The 18,254-nt window shown below is 39.0% G+C and overlaps 1 long non-coding RNA gene across 1 annotated transcript; it reads right to left on the reverse strand.

Moving 5' to 3' along the window:
- Nucleotides 1–279: 279 nt before the first annotated feature.
- LOC148545275 (uncharacterized) lies at nucleotides 280–3,455 on the reverse strand. The gene is made up of 2 exons (XR_015899256.1): nucleotides 2,910–3,455; nucleotides 280–1,347 (listed from the first exon to the last, which is right to left on the reverse strand). It is a non-coding gene; the product is annotated as an uncharacterized LOC148545275 (long non-coding RNA).
- Nucleotides 3,456–18,254: the final 14,799 nt, after the last annotated feature.

Genomic DNA, 18,254 nt, shown 5'->3' on the forward strand with positions numbered 1-18,254 from the left:
AGTTTCAATGAGAAAAATCTCAACTCAAATCAATTGGAGTGTCAATGCGCTATATAAAGAAGTTTTCTTGGAAATTTCATTAAATTGACTATACTTATTCTATATATATATGATGTGAGATCATTGGATGGAAATTAAAAAATCCTAAGTTTACTTCCTAATTTCAATCAAACCAAATCATGAAATGTATAGGAAACTAAACTAGGTGCAGTCATCACATTATCCAATCACAAACACAACTAAAGACTAAAAAGCATATATATACAAGCCAAAATAAAAGAAAGTATAAATGTATGCATCACTACAATAGAAAACCAGGTTATGTACAAACAAAGATAAACAGTGCAATAAATTAAGAAAGTGCAATAAACTAAGCAAAAAGTGTTCAAAATGAAAAAATATATACAAAGTATCTAAAAAGCATAATAATAACAAAAACTAAACTAAAAGTATTCGAAATGGAACTTGTCACCCAAAATACATCGCAGATGAGTCGGACGACCTCCCCACACTTAAGATTTAGCACCGTCCTCGGTGCTCCTGAAACCAAGCGAAGTGGAAGGAGTTCTCGTTGCTATTATGAGCTGGTGCGTCCCGTTCCTCCTCCTCCTCCTCACTGTGCTCGAAGGAAGTGTCCGACTCTTCTATCGCTGAGTCCCAAGCCGGAAGCTGTCTCCTAATGTTCTCATAGCGTCGTTTGGAGCGGCGCTCCAAACGAGCTACGTTCTCGACCAACCGGTGGATCAGACGGTAGAGTGTCTATGATGATGATGATGATGATGCTGAGGGTGCTGAAGGTCTTGCCCGGAAGAAGGTACTGTCTGCCGTCTACCTCGTCATCTGGAGGTCGGCTGAGGTCCGAACCAATTGCCATGAGGGATTATCTTCTTGCTGCCTGCGATGATCAGCCTCTCATCTGTGGTCAGCCAGACAACCTCGGCCTCCGTAGCTAACTCAGTGATCATACACGGGAAGGCCAGGTTGCCAATATAGTGAGTCCGCCCCATGTTTCGTTTGATATGCCTTGGAAGGTGCATCTATTTACTTTCCAAGACACACCAGACCAAGACCGCCATGCCAGCAATGATTTTGGTCTCGTAGGTGTTCGACATCACGCAATTGGCCATGATCTTCTGCCAAATACAAGCCTCATCAGTCAGAGCGTGAACTGAGATCCCCTGGGGAGTTGTCTTATCAGCTCCAAGCATCCACAAACTCCCAGGCTTGGTAATCACAGCCAATACCTTGTCCCAATAAAATATTGTATTTGCTGTTTCAGCAGTTTGTTGTATTCGCTTCTTTTTACCGGACTCTGTGGCCTTATCCTTTCCTTTTCTGTCAGACATCCTGAAAAATAAAAGAGGAAATAGGCATGTGATATGTGATATAAGGCACACAGAGCAAAATAATGTGACAAGCAGGCGAGAAGCAGAAAACTGAGGTAATAATAGCATACCTGTGAAGTGAGAGGATAAAAGTAGAATTGACTTGGAATGTGAATGAAAATAGGAATCAAAGTCAGTTAGAATTCACATTCCAAACAATTTTATTCAATGAAAGTTAGGTCACTTGCCCGTTTAACAGAACAAGGTAAGAAACAATGTTGCTATGCATTAAAGAAAAGAGAAAAAGAATTAGTTGAAAAAAATTGAAAAGAAAAGGTAAAAGAGTCTGTTGGAAAATAAAAGTTAGAGAAGAAAAAAAAAAGTTAAATGTCATTTGCATAGCAAGCATGGTTCTTAAGCTATGAAGGTTTTCAAAAAATTCCAACAGACAAGCAAGCTCACATTCACTTCATAACAATGCAATATGCTAGAGTGAGTGGTGCAAATGTATGTGTAGAGCACATATTCCACAATTGAGGTTCATCATATCATTAAAGCATAGCATAGCCATTGGCGATGAAATAGTGAAGAATAATGTTAAAAAAAAAGCAAGTATAGTATTTCAAACACCAAAAGGCTTTCCAATATTAAATTCACAAGTTTGGTGTCAAAAAGTGAATGTAATGCTTAAGATAACTCAGACCAAGTCAATGCATAAAGAAAACAAAGTGGTGAGTTACATAAGATATATATGTTTCAAACTTGTAGAATTTTGTAAAGGAAACCTCAATCAATCAACTTTCACAAATTTTGGTTGAATAGAAACCAATTCAGCCCATTTCAATGTATAGAAATGAATTAAAATGGAAACAAGCGTTGAAGTTAAAGTATGGACCAAAGTTGGTTCATTGAAAAGAACTTTGAGCAATTGGGAAAATCAATTGCAAAGCAAGGTCTTATTGACATAGAAAATCGTCAATAAGAATCTTGTTGCACTAAATCACAGGGCACATCTCAATAAAATAGAATAATAAAAAATCTCAGCTTTCAGCAACAAAACAGTAAAACAAACAGCCGAATGATTGACTAATTGAGTTTTGCGATATTTCAAAACAGAAGTGGCATAATACCAAACTCAATTACTCAATTGCATTAAGAATGAACAGTTAAACCAAGCCAAATAATTTTTGGTAGCAATTCAGCAGTGAACTAACATGTTTCCCAGATTCACTCAATTCACAAGTTTCCATATGAATACAACAAACAAATAAACACAATTCACATATTAATTCATACGAATTAAGCAAATAAACAAACTTGAGTGAGCAGCAATTCATAATTCAATCCAGAAAATAAGAAAATCATCATCATTCAACAAATTTCAAATCACAGGATAATCCAAACACAAACACAATCAACAAAAATTAACCAGACCTAAAATCCACTACATACTAAGTACAAACCTACCTAACCACCTAAAATCCACTAAAACATGCATAATCTAACTAACAAAATTAACTAATTGAACAAATAATTAAAATAAGAATATATAATCAAACTAACGAAAATTGAAATTAAACTAACCAGAAAGCTGAGTAATGTAAGAACACAGGAAGGAAAGGGACATCGGAGGTGGAGCCGCGGCAGTGGTGGCCGGCCAAGGGAGGCGGTACTGGCGGCAGTTGACGGAGGTGGTGGCACTAGCAGGGGATTACCTTGTTCGCGCAGGAGGGGGGAAGAGAAATGGAAGAAGGAGGAAGACGTGTGAAGCTATGCGAGGTTGTAAGTGGAAGAAGGGGGTGGTATGGGTGGTTGTGATGGTGGCACTGGCGGCAGTGGCAGTGGGTGAAGAGGAAGACGCAAGTGGAGGGAAAAGGAGAAGAGGGAGGGAAATGGGGGAAGAAAGGAAAAGAAGGGGGTTGGTGGCGGCTGCGTGGGTCGCTGGTGGTGGACTGTGGTGGTTGGAGGTGAGACGTTGGTGGTTGGAGGGTGGTCAACGATGGGGTTTGAGTGATGGAAGGGAAGAGATGTTGATGGAAGAGAAAGGAATGTTGAGGGTGGAATTTTATGCGAAAATGGCTAGGGCTTTGCACAAAAGGGTTGGAATTTTCAAATTCGTGCGTAACACGAACGACCATGCGTACGCATGGTTAGGGAAATTTTGGGATGGTGCGTATGTGAGCCAAATCCACTGTCCACTTGTGTCGTGTACGCATAACATGGTTGCGTACACGACTTTGGCAAGAATTGAGGTTGTGTGTATGTATAAATGGGCATGTGTACGTACAACGGTTTCTTTTTTTTTCAATACATGTACGAAACTTGAACGCGTGATGTGAGCAAAATTGACTGCCTTCTCAGGTTGCTGGTGCACGAATTTCCACACTTCGTACAACTGAACCAACAAGTGCACTGGGTTGTCCAAGTAATACCTGAGTGAGTCAGGGTCAATTCTACGAGAATTGTGATTTGAAGCAAGCTATGGTTATCTTGTAGATCTTAGTCAGGCGGATAGAAGAGTTGTTTATTTGTTTAATTCACATAAATGGAAAATAGATAAAACGTTACTAGGTTGATGTGTTTGCAATGATAAGAAGATGGTTAAGGCTTGGAGATGCTTTGTTCTTCTAGATCAATCCAGTTTTACTGTCTTTTTCAACTGTGGATGATTTCTCATATGGCAAGCTGTATATGATTAACGTCTTTTTTAAGAGATCGCTAATACTCCTCCAGATCTGAATCCCAGGGTTAGTGCGGATCCAGTCTGATTGAAGGTGAAGCTCCTGCAGTTCATTCTCCTTGGTGATCCTACTCAAAATGCCACAGACAAGGTCGAATCTTCCGGATCAGAGGATGCTGCGCCTTTGGTTCTAGCCTCTACCACAAAAACTCTAATCTCCCCATACTTCGACTGAACTGGTGTTTCAAGAAGTCCCCAACGAAGTCGTGGATTAGCCATCTAAGAGATGTATAATCAAGCTAGTGGTTCATCATTGTCCGATGAAAGGCTCACTCTGAACCCAAGTAAAATGAGATAACCTTGTGTAGGTTCAACGCATTCATATTGATGAAGAACGAAGATACATCTTAGAATAGAGAATCAAACACGAATTGAAATAGAACAGTAGTACTTTATTAATCCATAAAACTCAGCAGAGCTCCTCCCCTCAACCTAGGAGGTTTAGAAACTCATACTGATAGAAAATAGAATGGGTCAAACGAAATATGACAGGTCCTCCCATAAAACTATAAAAGTTCTCAAATAAATACTAAGCTAATGACTAAGGATTATATAAAAATGGTAAAACATTTAGTGCTAAAATCCACTTCTGGGGTCCACGTGGTGAGTGTTTAGGCTGAGTTTGATTGAGATCCACGTGCTAGGAGGCCTCTAGGGCATTGAACAGTGGCTAGGGGGTCCTTTATGGGCGTTGGACGCTGGTCTCTTCTCTTTTGGGCGCTGGACGCCAGAATAGGGCAGGAGCCTGGCGTTGAACACCAGTTTTGGGCCTTCAATTCTGAAGCAAAGTATGGACTATTATATATTTTTGGAAAGTTTTGGATGTTAGCTTTCCATAGCTGTTGAGAACGCTCCATTTGGACTTTTGTAGCTCCAGAAAAGCTCTTTTGAATGCAAGGAGGTCAGATCCAGACAGCATCTACAGTGCTTTCTCTGCCTCTGAATCAGACTTTTGCTCCAGCTTCTCAATTTCAGCCAGATAATACCTAAAATTGCATAAAAATACAAAAACTCAAAGTAGAATCCAAAAATGTAAATTTTACACTAAAATCTATAGAAACTTAATAAAACTTAAACAAAACATACTAAAACTATATGAAAATGATGCCAAAAAGCGTATAAAATATCCGCTCATCAGTCGCGTACGTGGGACAAGACTATGTACGCGACTTTGGAACAAAAATAAGGTTGCATTTGCAAGAATTAGGTTGCGTATGCGAGCATACTAAGACTTCTAAAAAGATACCAAAATAAAGTCAAACCTTAGTAAACATACCAAACTACTAAGAAAAACTAACAAAACTACCTAACAATGGAAATTCACTTTATTCATCAACTATATATAAAAGAGAAAATAGAAAGAGTTTACCATGGTATGTGTCTCCCACCTATCACTTTTAGTTATAGTCCTTAAGTTGGACCTTTTGACGAGCTCCGAGTCATGGCGACTTATGCTTGAACTCCTCCTTGAACTTCCACCAAAGCTTGGACTTCCAATATGCTCTAAAGTTCCAAGTTAATTGCACCAAGCTTTGATGAAGTTCCAAACAAGCTAGGAACTCCCAAAATTGATCTTCATGTATGCCGGGATCCCAAACTTTGTTTTTACACCTGTCTTCTAATTGATCATCATAATTCCATCCGAGTGGTAAGCAATCCAAATTCTCATTTAAGCACCAAACTCTCCATGTAGACCCAATCAATTGAGCACTGTACCAACCCTTCCACTTAAACCTTGAAGATTGATAAACCACTATTTTATTATTTATCTTGTGCTCAATTGAGTGTTTTTATCAATTCTTCACCCACTAATTCATAATAATTGCATGGTTTTACAATTCCTTCCTTATTCTATGATATATGTGAAAACATGTTTCCTATGCCTTAAAAATGTTAATTTTAATTATCCTTTATTACCATTCGATGCCGTGATCTGTGTGTTAAGTATTTTCAGGCTTCATAGGGCAGGAATGGCTAGAGGATAGAAAGGAAACACGCAAAAATGGAAGGAATGCACAAAATGGAGTTTTGGAGAAAATGGCATTGACGCGCACGCATGGACGACACGGACGCGTGCCTAGCACAAAACGCAAACGACGCGCACGCATGAACGATGCGGACGCGTGCTTAGCGCAGAGCACAAGCGACACGTACGCGTGACTGACGCGTACGCGTGACAAGGAAAATCTCCAAAAGACGCGCACGCGTGACCCACGCGCACGCGTGACAGACGCCACATGCATGAAATTGCAGAAAAATGCTCCCAGTGATTTTTGAGCCCTTTTTCGACCCAAATCCAAGCCCAGAAACACAGTATAGAGGCTGGAGAATGGGGAAATCAAAGAAACACATTCATACAACATTCATTATTGAGAATTTGAGGTTTGAGATGTAGTTTTAGAGAGAGAGGCTCTCTCCTCTCTCTTAGGTTTTAGAATTAGGATTTCTTTTAGAGTATGTTTATTTTCTTCATTCCAGGTTCAATATTCCTTTACTTTATGTCTCTTCTACTTTTATTTATTCTAATGCTTTTACTTGTTAATTATTTATGTTGCCAAATTGGCTTATGAACTCTTCATGTTAGATTTGAATTTATGTTTAAATGCAATTTGAGGTATTTCAGATTTATGATTACTTTCCTCTATTTATGATACAAATAATTTAGATTTTTCCCCTTTTGGCTTTGGTTAAGTAATTGGTGACACTTGAGTTATCAAACTCAGCAGTTGATTGAAAATTGGAAATTGCTGATTGATTTGGATCCCTCTAAAGCTAGTCTTTTCACAGGAGTTGACTAGGACTTGAGGAATCAAGTTGATTAGTCCACTTGACTTTCCTTTATTTAGTAAGGGTTAACTAAGTGGGAGCAATAAACAATTCTCATCACACCTGATAAGGATAACTAGGATGGGATTTCCAGTTCTCATACCTTGCCAAGAGTTTTTCTAATTATTAATTTAATTTTTCTTGCCATTTAAATTACTTGTTCTTTATTCCAAAAACCCAAAAATATACCTTTTTCCATAACCAATAATAAATCATACTTCCCTGCAATTCTTTGAGAGACGACCCGAGGTTTAAATACTTCGGTTATAAATTTTATTGGGTTTTATTACTTGTGACAACCAAAACTTTTGTACGAAAGGAATTCTTGTCGGTCTAAAAACTATACTTACAACGGGAATTTATTTGTGAAAATTCTAGATCGTGCAAGAGTTTCGTTCATCAAAATGGCGCCGTTGCCGGGGATTTGCAAATGTGTGCCTTATTATTGGTTATTGTAAATATTTTATTTTGCTTGTTTATTTGTTTCTGTTTTTATTTTTGTTTTTATTTTTTATTAGTTACTATGAGTTCTCACCCCTGTCGCTTTGAGTTTGGTTCTAATGTTGTTGAAAGGAATGGAAGCTATACCAGGAACATACGTCAAGGTCGAAACAATCACAGATAAAAGGAGCCACGAGGATCTGATCAACCCTTTCAATAGCAACACTTTCCAAAGTACCAGGGACAACGACCATTCTACGATGCATGCCCAGACAATAGTTATGGTGGACCCCCTCGTGACAAACCACCTCCACCAAATTACTATGGTCAAGAGCCATTCCGAGGTGCGTGCTAAGATGATAGATATGGTGGACCCCATTATGGTTACCAACAAGCTCCATCATGTGCCTATAAACCACCTCCTTAACATAGCTTCGAACCACCATACTCACAAGCCAAACACAACCATTCACCACCATATAACCCTAACCTTTATCCACCCAAATTCCAATCCAATTGTTCCCAAGAACCACCACTTCCATATATACTATGTCCATATCCATCGACCCAAGAATCACAGGCTCACCTCAAGGACACAGTGAACCACTTTCATGCAACCCTTCATCAATTGGAGCAAGCGATAAATCGATTAGCCCCCAGTACGAAGGAGACACTAGAAACTCCGGTGGATAGTAAAGAACATGACTTTGTACTGGAACAAGTAGAGGGAGCTACAATTATCGAAGAAGAAGAATTTGTTGAAGACTTAGGAGACGCTGAACCTCCATGGGAATCAAGAGTTGTGGAGAATTCCACCCAGAAATTTGCAGTTGATGCTAAGGAGGATAGTGCACAACCCCCGAGGCATGTATCTTCTGAAGAACTGGACGGAACAGATCAAGAAGCAATTTTTCTTGGTAATGATGATCATGAATCAAGTTCTCCTAATGATGACCTCGCAGTCACAATTGAACTCTTTGAGCTAGAAGAATCTTCCCCAAGTGAATATGAGGATGATGTGGAGGTAGACTTTTCTCAACCTCCAACTTATGACTTGAGTGATGAGGAAGAAATTGAAAACTTTGATCAAGACGAGGTTGCAATTGAAGAGGTTTGTCAGGAAATGGAAAAATTCACAGAGGAGTACAAGGAAGTGGAGCTTGCAGAACCACCGGAAACACCTCTCCCAAGGTCATTACCACCTAATACAAACTTCAAGTGGATAAAATCCTTAGCCTTTATCTTTATCTTTCCACTTGAATATGGTTTGCTTGAAACCGATGGCCAGCTTAGAGCTCTTTGTGGCTTTAAGAGTAAAATGGATATGGTTAGCAATAGAAATTGGCACCCAAGGTTCAATACAGTTCCACGCTTCAAATAGAAGTGCAAGGATTGGTATAGAGCTCGATTGAATGAATTTCGGAAGACATTTGGGTATCTCAGTGGAAATTCAGGTTGTGTACTGCCCGGTTGGAAAAATGAAGATAATAACGAAGACGGGTACAAAAGCAAGGTTTGGGATTCTGGAATTTATCCTGACAATCAATACTCCTGGAGCCTGCAAACCTGCTTTAACTTGCTCAAAGGCTTTACGTGCCTAGTATGGGACCCCGGAGGCTATTGGAATTGCAAACGTTGGTGGAGATTCCTGGATGAGTTCAAGCACAAGCCACCATAACAGGAAGCTCTTCAAATGTCCAACTTAAGGACTTTAACTAAAAATGCTTGGTGGGAGACAACCCACCATGGTATGATCGTTCTTTTTCAAACTTTAATTTTATTTTGTTTTGTTTGTTTTTAATTGTATTTTATTGTGACTCCAAATCAACGTCACAATCCAACGCCCAGAAAGTTGGGCTGGAATCGTGCGACTGGTATGCATTAGGCATAATTTGGGCCACGTGTACGCGTCAACGATGCGTACGCGTCATTTTCATTAACAAAAACCACGCGTAAGCGTGGACGACGCGTACGCGTCGCGTGAAAAATATTCCCCCCTCCACCGCCATTTGAAACAGAGAGTTGCGCCGAAACAACGCTGGATTTGTGCGTTTAGCACAAATTCTAGTCGACACGTACGCGTGCTCCACGCGTACGCGTCATTTCCCTTATCCACCATTCACGCATCCGTGTCAATGACGCTTTTGCATCGTTGCACTTCCACCTCAGCCACGTTTTTGCATGATCCACACGTCCGCGTGGATTTGAATTCACTTAACCCTCCAACGCGGAAACCCTAACCCAGCATCGCCCCCTTCCCCCCTCCCTATAAACGTTCCATGTCCACTCTCTCTTACCCCAACCACCCAACCACCACCGCCGAACCAACCTCCGCAGCGCCGCCGTCGCCACCCCTCGCCGAACCACCCTCACCCCTCCTTCTTCTCTTCTTCTCCTTCCTCTTCTTCCCCTTTCACCCTTCCCCCGCCCCTGCCTCCACGCGGACGAATCAGCCCCGCCGCCACCACCCTTTTGCCGGCCACCACCCCCTAACGCCACCCCTCCTCGCCCCCCCTCCCTTCTCTTTTCTCCCTCTTTCATCCCCTGCCCCCACCCGAACCACCGCCCGTACTCCCATCGCTGCCGTGCCGCCTCCCATCGCCGCCGCGCTGCCCACCAGCATCACCACACCACCACCCTCTCTCTGCGTTCAATTACTGCTACTGCGCACACCAGGTTCCACTGCGCTCCGATCCCATTCCCATTCCAGTTAGTTAGTTTGCATATTTTTCAATTCTGTTCAAATTAGGATAGTTAGAGATGCATGTTCGTAGTGGATTTTAGGTGGTTAGGTAGCTAGGATGTGGTTAGTAGATTTAGGTCTGATAATTGTGCTGTTCTTACTGCTTGCTTTATCTGTTTCGCAATTTTGAAATTGCTGTGCTCATAATGCTGCTCATATACTGTTCCTTACTGTTTAATGCTATTTTCATATTATTCAACCTGAATTGCATCTCCTGCTGCAGATTGAGTTTGTTTATTCTGAATTCATGTGACTTGCTATTTGTTACTCTTTTCTGCACTACTTTTAAACGTCATATGAACTAAATTTATGCTGCTGTTGATTTTCCGGGAACATCCAATATATAGCTGGAATGCTGCCCGATTTTTCCGAAAATTGTTTCACTTAACTCCCATTCATAAATTGGCTTTGGTACTTTTGAATTCTACACTAATTGGTTTCAACCAGGCCAATTCATGAATGAATGGGCTAGCATTCCTACTCATTCTGGTTCCTTTATTAGTTAAAGCACATTATTGATGAATTAATTCATTTTGCACTTCTTTTATTTATATGATTAATCATCATTACTCCACATTCTCTGCTTGAATGTGAGTTGCTTGTTCTTCAAGTTTGTGTATTTTTTGTTAATTAGGAACTACAATACCATGCCACTTACTTTAACTTCACTTTTTAACTCTTAACTGCATTAACTTTCTAACTTCTCTCTTAGTTTTCAACTAACTACTTTCAACCCATTTCAAGGCATGATTGTTGTTGTCCCTGAGAATCAAGCATTCCGTATATCATAGATCTTGGATTGTGATTTTTATTCTTTGACATTTAGCTTGCATACAGTCTAACATCCTACATCTATCTAACTCACTTCATGCTTCTTTTGCTATTTTATTCCTCTTTTGCCCCTCTATACTTATACTGCTCAACTACTATTTGCTTACCTGTTTTCCTGCTTTAGTTTAATAAACTGTATCCTAGAACTTCTGCTTTTCAGGATGTCTGACCCAAAAAGAAAAGGAAAAGCCAAAACAGGCACAGGCAAAAGAAAGAGAGGTGAATCATCTACCACTATCCTGGATATACTGCATGATGATTCCTGGCGGGAGAAGAATTTTACCCCACAGGAAAAGGCTGATCAGCTAGTGCCTGTAACTGGCCCAGTCAAGTTTGCCAACCGATACTGCGAACTCAAGTATCTAGTTTTTGCAACTTCAAGGAACCTATATCTAGAAAAGACCCTCCAAATTCTAGTCGAATTACTAGAGTACACCACAAACCAAATCAAACAAAGAGGCTGGTACTTTCTGGAGAGAAACTTGACTGAGGTAAATGCATTCTGGGTCAGAGAATTTTACTGCAACTACTTTAAAACGACCCTGGATGCCATGTAGCTCAGAGGCAAACAAATTCTAGTTACTAAGGAGGCAATTGAAGACATCCTCCAACTCCAGCCTAAATCCGATCAGCCAGATGGTTACCAGAAGGCTGAAGAAGATATGAAGTTTATGAGATTTAACTGGGAAGCAGTAAAGCGCACCATAGCTATTGACCCTACTGTCCCATGGGTCATGGGTAAGTCAATAGTGACCCCAAAAGGCATCAAAATCATCTACCTGAATGACGAGGCTCGGCTATGGCAGCAAATTCTTAGCAATTATGTGATGCTGAGCACTCATGAGACTGAGGTGCCAGCTACCATGATTACCCTTATCTGGTGCGTGATGGAGGGCAAGGACCTGTACCTTCTCAGATTTATCCGGTACTATATGTCCAGGGTCCATGTCCGAGGCACTCTGCCTTTTCCCTACTTGATTACTCAGCTGGGCCGCCGAGCTGAGGTATCCTGGGAGCTTGCGGATGAGAAGTCACCTGCCGCTGACTGCAAGAAGATTATCCCACATGGCAGGAAGTTCCAGGCTTTGGGCTATAGACCGCCCTTTCTCACTACCTCCGCTGATGCATCCACATCTTCTGCTGCTCCTTCTGCACCTGCTGCACCAACCACCACCACAGCACCCTCACCTACATCAGAGCCCATTTACCACCTTGTGCACTGCCTCTTTGAGCGGCTCGACCAGATGGAACGCCACAACCAGCGGCGATATGAGAGATCTGAGCATCGCAGCAAGTGACGCTATGAGCATTTAAAGTTGATGATCCGATCGGGCCACCATGACATCCCCTCCGAGCCTGACACCATCAGAGGCATCTGAGGATGAGGTGGATGACCAGGAGGAGGATGCACGAGCCGAGGCTGCGCAGGCAGGACCCGAGCAGGCTACGCCACATCATGAGGAGCCCCAGCAGATACAGCCAGCCGATCCACATGTCCCTTTACAGACAGAGCCCCCGCTTCAGCAGGCAGATCCTCAGGCACCCATACAAACTGCAGCACCTCAGGCCGCCATAGAGACACCAGCAGAGCACCCTTCCGGAGATGCCACTTATTCACACCATGCTTGATTGAGCATCGGGGACGATGCTATTATTCAAGTGTGGGGAGGTCGCCATCTCTGGCGAACTTTATTTTGGTGAACTACTTTCAGACTCTTTATCCTATTTTATTTCTTCTTCTATATTTTATTTTTATTTTATTTTATCTTATTTTTCCTTTCAGTACTTGCACATTTTCTTTTGCTGTATTTCTATTTATTTCTACTCTATTTCTACATTTTGCACTTTGGGCTATATATATATCTTAGATATTTAGCTTAATTTGCATTCTTAGCTTATTAGTTGTGATATAGAAAATATGGATTATTTAGTTTAGTTTACCCTTTTAGCATATGAGAATTTGGTTTAATTGAAAAAAAAAGAGTAAACTAGAAATTTTAGTTTTTCAGAATCACAACAATCCACCCACCATATATATATAGCAATAAATGTTGGTAAATTGACAATATTTTTCAAAGAAAATACTTATTTTTATAAGAGCCATTCAAGGATTCACATTGAGTTGAATGGAAACTCTTGATTTCTACTTGCATGATATACATAACTGATATATGGTTTCTGAGCCAAAGAACACATAACCTGTGAGTTTTTGAGCTTAATTACATGGTTACATTATTTAACCATAATTTTCATTCCTGTGTGTTTCGCCCTTCTTCACTATAATTGCAGACTTTACTTTGTTTCATTCTATATGTCCAATATTCAATGTATTTACATTCTTGCATATGATTGAGGCCATTACTTGTATTTGCTCACTTATCCCAAATAAACCTACCATTTTATGTCACCCTTGTTAGCCACCTTGAGCCTTTTTATCCCCTTCTGTTCTATAACCACATCACTTGCCTTAAGCAGAAAAATAAATTAAAAATCCCAAATTGAATCTTTGGTTAGCTTAAGATAGAGATTGTGTATCCACTAAGTGTGGGGAAACTGTGGGAACTTGGGTTGATAGGAAAGGATTAAATGGATAAAATAGTTAGAAATTGGGAGCATACTCATGTGAAACTTAAATAATTAAAAGAATCCATGTGCATTGATAATGTTATGTTTTCTTTAAAAAAAATTAAAAAAATAAAAAATAAAATAACTTGGTGCATGAGTATGTGATACAAAAGTGAAAAAAATTGGGTAGCTAGGCATAATTTTAAAATTGTAGAAAGTATGTATATGTTAGGTGAGATCTTAGACTAATCAAGAATTCAATTTATAGCTCACTTAGCCTTATACATATACCCTCACCTTTACCTTAGCCCCATTACAACCTTAAAACAGACCTCATGATGTTTGCATGTGTACATTGAATATTTGTTGATTAGTTATATGAAGAACAAAGTTTTAGAAAGCATGACTAGAGAAGAATAAAGTGAACACTGAGTGACTAGAGTGTATACACAAATCCAGTGAGGGTTCAATAGCTCATTTTCATATATCCATATTTAATTATTGATTGCCTTGCAAGTTTGTGAAATCTTTTGATTAACTCAACTCAATTGTGAACGTGTTTTAATATGATTTGGCCTTGGTTGTATATTTATGATTCCTTGAAAATATGAATCAATTTTACCACATGTAAGCTTTATATATATAAGTGGATAATAATTAGAATTGCATGATTCATTTAGGTAGCTTGCATTTAGAATAGATTGCATTGCATAAGATTCCACCATTCTACCTTCACTCTTTTCTCTTGGATTTAGCATGATGACATGCTATTGTTTAAGTGTGGGAGGTTGATAAACCACTATTTTATGATTTATCTTGTGCTTAATTGAGTGTTTTTGTGAATTCTTCACCCACTTATTCATAAGAATTGCATGGTTTTACAATTCCTTCCTTATTCTATGATATATGAGAAAACATGTTTCCTATGCCTTAAAAATGTTAATTTTAATTATCCTTTATTACCATTCGATGCCGTGATCTGTGTGTTAAGTATTTTCAGGCTTTATAGGGCAGGAATGGCTTAGAGGACAGAAAGGAAACACGCAAAAATGGAAGGAACGCACAAAATAGAGTTTTGGAGAAAATGGCAGTGACGCGCACGCATGGACGACGCGGACACGTGCCTAGCGCAAAACGCAAATGACGCGCGTGACAAGGAAAATCTCCAAATGACGCACACGCGTGACCCACGCACACACGTGACGGACGCCACATGCAGAAAATTGCAGAAAACGCTCCCAGCGATTTTTGGGCCCTTTTTTGGCCCAAATCCAAGCCCAGAAACACAGTATAGAGGCTAGAGAATGGGGGAATCAAAGAGACACATTCATACAACATTCATTATTAAGAATTTGAGGTTTGAGATGTAGTTTTAGAGAGAGAGAGAGGCTCTCTCCTCTCTCTTAGATTTTAGAATTAGGATTTCTTTTAGAGTATGTTTATTTTCTTCATTCCAGGTTCAACATTCCTTTACTTTATGTCTCTTTTACTTTTATTTATTCTAATACTTTTACTTGTTAATTACTTATGTTGCCAAATTGGCTTATGAACTCTTCATGTTAGATTTAAATTTATGTTTAAATGCAATTTGAGGTATTTCATATTTATGATTGCTTTCCTCTATTTATGATACAAATAATTTAGATTTTTTCCCTTTTGACTTTGATTAAGTAATTAGTGACACTTGAGTTATCAAACTCAGCAGTTGATTGAAAATTGGAAATTGCTGATTGATTTGGATCCCTCTAAAACTAGTCTTTCCACAGGAGTTGACTAGGACTTGAGGAATCAAGTTGATTAGTCCACTTGACTTTCCTTTATTTAGTAAGGGTTAACTAAGTGGGAGCAATAAACAATTCTCATCACACCTGATAAGGATAACTAGGATGGAATTTCCAGTTCTCATACCTTGCCAAGAGTTTTTCTAATTATTAATTTAATTTTTCTTGCCATTTAAATTACTTGTTCCTTATTCCAAAAACCCAAAAATATACCTTTTTTCATAACCAATAATAAATCATACTTCTCTGCAATTCCTTAAGAGACGACCCGAGGTTTAAATACTTCAGTTATAAATTTTACTAAGTTTTGTTACTTATGACAAACAAAACTTTTGTACGAAATGAATTCTTGTCGGTCTAGAAACTATACTTACAACGGAAATTTATTTGTGAAAATTCTAGATCGCCCGAGAGTTTCGTTCGTCAAAGATGCAACCTTAATGACCCAATAATGGTGTTTCCAACCACCAACCATCCCTCTTTTGTTCTTGAATTCACAAAGAGCTCTAAGTTGACCATCTGTCTCAAGCAACCCATATTCAGGTGGAATAAGAAAGCTAAAGGATATGAATTTTACCCACTTAAATGATTTAATAGATGATGGTGACTTAGGAAGAGGTGTTTCCAACGCTCTTGCAAGTTCCACTCCCTTGTACTCTTCTTTGATTACCTCCACCTCTTGGCGAGTGTTTTCCATTTCCACTGCTCGACAAGGTTCCTCATATTCAATTACTTCCTCATCAACTTCTTCTAGCTCTTCTCCTTCACTCAAGTCATACCTCGGAGCTTGCGTAAAATCTACATCAACACCCATTTCGAATTCAACGCGGGAAGGTTTAATAAGATCATCAAGGGGATTGGTAAGTATGGACAAAAAATCATTGATGATGGAATCCACTTCCTGATCAATTTTTCTAAATTTTTCAACCACTTCTTCCGGTTCAATTATTTCAACTTCCTCCACTTGTGACAATTCATGCCTCTTTTTCTCTTCTTCTCTTTGAAGCTCTAAGTTCTCTTTCCCACTACTCTCCTTTGAGTCTCCATATTCGTCAATGAGAGTGTCTTAATGACAAGAGCGCAATGAGACTAAGTGATTTACCACTTCGGCTAAGGTAGCCACGAATTTCTCTTGCATCTTTTGCTCTTCTTCTTGCTTTTGGAGCAAAGAGTGAAGAGTTCTTTGTTCTTGTATTAAGGGTTAGAGAACTTCGTTCAGTGAAGGATGCGGTAAAAAAGAGGGCTCATTGTTTGGAAGAAAGGTGTCATAGTTGAAAGCTGGTTTATATTGGAGAGAGTATTGAGGTGGTATATATAGAAGTGGTGGTTCTTGGGAGTATTGGTGTTGGAAGGGTGGTGGCTCTAATTATGGGTCATATGGCTCATATGATTGTTGGTATGGTGGGTATGAGTTATAGGAGGGGGTTTAGTGATAAGATGTGGCTTGTGAGTAAGGTTGATGATAATGTTGAGGAGTTAGTTCATATTTGTGTGCATTATGGTGTGGATTGTAACCATAAGAAATCAGAGGGGGTTGTTGCCAAAAAGGTTGTCTATAAGCATACGGCTCCTCACTCAATTGATTTCATGATCTATGATGCGACCCATCATTAAAACTTCCATTTCCTGTAATATAGTTAGAACCAAACTCATAGCCAAAATGGTGAGAATTCATAGAGAAAAAAGTAAATAAAAAAAAGCTAAAAAAAACAAAGAAAATAAACTCCTAAACTAAAATCTAGCAAACAACAAAAAGCAAACTATTCACAATATTCACATATGAACAATAACCAATAACAAGCACACATTGTAGCTCCCATGCAACGGCACCAAAAACTTGATGGAGGGACAAATGTCGGTTCCAAATAATTTCTCAAAAAAAAAAAAAGAATTGCTTCGTCGATAATATAGTTCCAAACCAACATTCGACCCACAATCAGAGTTTAATTTTGTTGGTCACAACACAAACCAATAAAAACCGAGAGTATTAGATCTTGGGTCATCCCTCAAAGGAGTTGCAGTGAGGTGTGCGTATTATCGATCATGAGAATAAGGTGTTTTTTATGGCAAAAAGGCATGAACTAAATTGCAAGAAAGTAAAGCTAACAAATGCTAAAAAGACATCTTGGCTAGAATTGAGAATCAAGAAAATCTATCCTTGTCATTAATCTAAACATAACAATTATCAAGAGTAATCCTAAAAGAAAACATAAAATATCAAATTCAATTAAAGGAAACTGAAATTAACAAGAGAGTTCATAAATTAAAAGTGACAAAAATAAGAAATTAACAAGAGTAGGGAAATTAAGACACTAAAATAAGAAAATATAAAGAAAACTACACTAGAACAAGATCAAAATAGAAAATTAGAACTAAAAATCCTAAATTCTAAAGAGAAGAGGGAACTTCTCTCTCTAGAAAACTACTCTAAAATATGTTCCTAAGCTACCCTAATTGCTTCCCCCTTCATCCTTCTTGAATTTGGCTTCAAATAGTTTCGAAAATGAGTTGGATTGGGATTGGAAAGCCTTAAAATCACGACCCACATGTTCACTTAAGCGAACTCACGTGCTTGCAATCATGCGTACGCAGGACTGACCATGCGTACGCACAACCTTGAAGAGCTCCAAACTCCATTTCTTCATAAATTCTCCACTTTTGTATGCTTTTTCCCCACTTCTTCAATCCATACTTGTCTTGTAAGCCTGAAATCACTCAACAAACACATCAAGGCCTCGAATGGAATTAAAATAAATAAAATTTAGCAAATTAAGGGTCTAAAAAGCATGTTTTTTACTTTTAAGCACAATTTAGGAATAATTCACAAAACCATGCTATTTCAATGAATAAATGTAGGAAAAGTTGATAAAATTCATGCAATTCAACACAAGATAAATCATAAAATTATGGTTTATCAGTATTCTCAGGGTCTTCACTATCATCTGTAAATTAAATGAGTTAAAATCATAAACCAATTTCTCAAATTCACAAAAATCATAGAA

The sequence above is a fragment of the Arachis ipaensis genome, chromosome B9, assembly GCF_059453495.1.
Source record: "Arachis ipaensis isolate K30076 ecotype BB chromosome B9, ASM5945349v1, whole genome shotgun sequence".
Classification (NCBI taxonomy): domain Eukaryota; kingdom Viridiplantae; phylum Streptophyta; class Magnoliopsida; order Fabales; family Fabaceae; genus Arachis; species Arachis ipaensis.